This window comes from Fragaria vesca, linkage group LG4 (assembly GCF_000184155.1).
Source record: "Fragaria vesca subsp. vesca linkage group LG4, FraVesHawaii_1.0, whole genome shotgun sequence".
Taxonomy (NCBI): domain Eukaryota; kingdom Viridiplantae; phylum Streptophyta; class Magnoliopsida; order Rosales; family Rosaceae; genus Fragaria; species Fragaria vesca.
Genome location: NC_020494.1, coordinates 20,815,705 through 20,817,243, shown reverse-complemented (window position 1 = coordinate 20,817,243; position 1,539 = coordinate 20,815,705). Strand labels below are relative to the sequence as shown.

The following is a 1,539-nucleotide window of genomic DNA, read 5'->3' as shown; positions in this document are numbered from 1 at the left end:
TGAATGCGCTTCGTTTGCATGTTGTTTCGAAAATTTCTGGATTTTTTGGACTTGTTACTGGGGGTAGTAATGTTTGCGATCTATGTCTTATTGTTGTTTTTAATGTTTTTGCTGTGCTTTTTTTGTACTTCTAGCATATTACTTATGTTTTTCAGTCTGTTTTTGTAGAAATTGACATTTAGTGGGGGTAGTAATATTATGATCTGTGTGTTTTTGTTTTTAATTGTGGTTAGTTGTTGTTTTCATTGCTTATTGTTTGTACTTCTAGCATATTACTTATGTTTTTTAATCTGTTTTTGTAGAAATTGACATTTACTGGGGGTAGTAACTTATGGACCTGTGTGGTTTTGTTTTTTTTGCAGGAGCACTGTTGGTTCTTTGTGTGTTCAATTTGTTTTTTCTGGCAATGGCTTTGTCCTTCTCCTCAATGAGCTCATGAATTATTAAGACCTTATTCAATCCATCCGAAAACGATTTAAGTTTTCGTCCAATGATTCTTTTCACCTTGAGTATTCATCGCCTGCTTGTTCTGCCATCTATTTAGATAATGAATCTAATTTTAAGATGCTCTTCTGCTGTGCAAAAATTTATCATATGGATAATGTAGTAGTGACAGTAGTCAAGGATGTCGGGAAAAGTTGTTCATCAACTAGTGTAGTGGTTGATGATTGTGTTGAGATGATAGATGAGAATGACTATCTAGGTGATGCTTTTAAGGATGGACCTCAGAGTTTTTTGTCGGATGAATGGGGTTCATATTTGTCACATGTTGGGCAGAGGTTTGAGAGCATTGCAGACTTTAGAGACAAACTGAGGAAGTTTGCTGTTCAAAGTGGTTTCCATTATGTGCTATCTAGGAATGATTCAATTTACGTTAATGTTGTTTGTGCAAATCGTGATGTTGACCACTGTGGCTGGGAAGTACTTGGATCTGTTGCTTCTATTAATCAGTGCTTTTACATTACGCGGTTTAATAATGTTCATACATGCAGAGGTATGATAAGGAATCGTTCTCATCGGCAATTACGGTCTAAAATTGTTACGACCTGCATTGAGTCTACTGTCTGTCTGAATCTTGGTTTGAAGCCCCGTGAGATCATGAGCAATTTCAAGTCCACTTATGGTTATGAAATTTGTTATAAGGTTGCTTCAAGAGCTAAAAAAAGGTGTGTGGAAAAGATGTATGGCTCGGAATGTGATTCGTTTTCTATGTTAAGCGGGTTTAGGAAAGCTGTGTTGGAGACTAATCCGGGTTCTTCAGTTGTTCTTGAAGTTGATGAGAGTACCGAGAGGTTTAAAAGGGTTTTTGTAGCTTATGCCGGCCAAATGCAGGGTTTCAAGTTCAGCCTACCTGTTTTATATGTTGAGCCTTTGGAAAAACAAATACAAGGGGCAGATTCTTGCTGCAACTAGAAGAAATGGAAACAAAGGTACCTCCTGTTATTTTACTACCCCTAGTAATTGTTAGTAATTTTTTCATGTTTTTAGTTGTACATGTTATGTTTTTGGAGCGGAACGCTCCCGTTAGCGGTGCAGCGG

General features: G+C 37.1%; 1 pseudogene across 1 annotated transcript in view; it reads left to right on the top strand.

Moving 5' to 3' along the window:
- Positions 1-1,539, top strand: part of LOC101295621 — an 880,650-nt pseudogene that overhangs the window by 267,527 nt on the left and 611,584 nt on the right. The window contains exon 51 of the transcript XR_184594.1: positions 545-1,333. The product of XR_184594.1 is annotated as an uncharacterized LOC101295621 (transcript). The remainder of the gene's footprint in view (positions 1-544; positions 1,334-1,539) is intronic.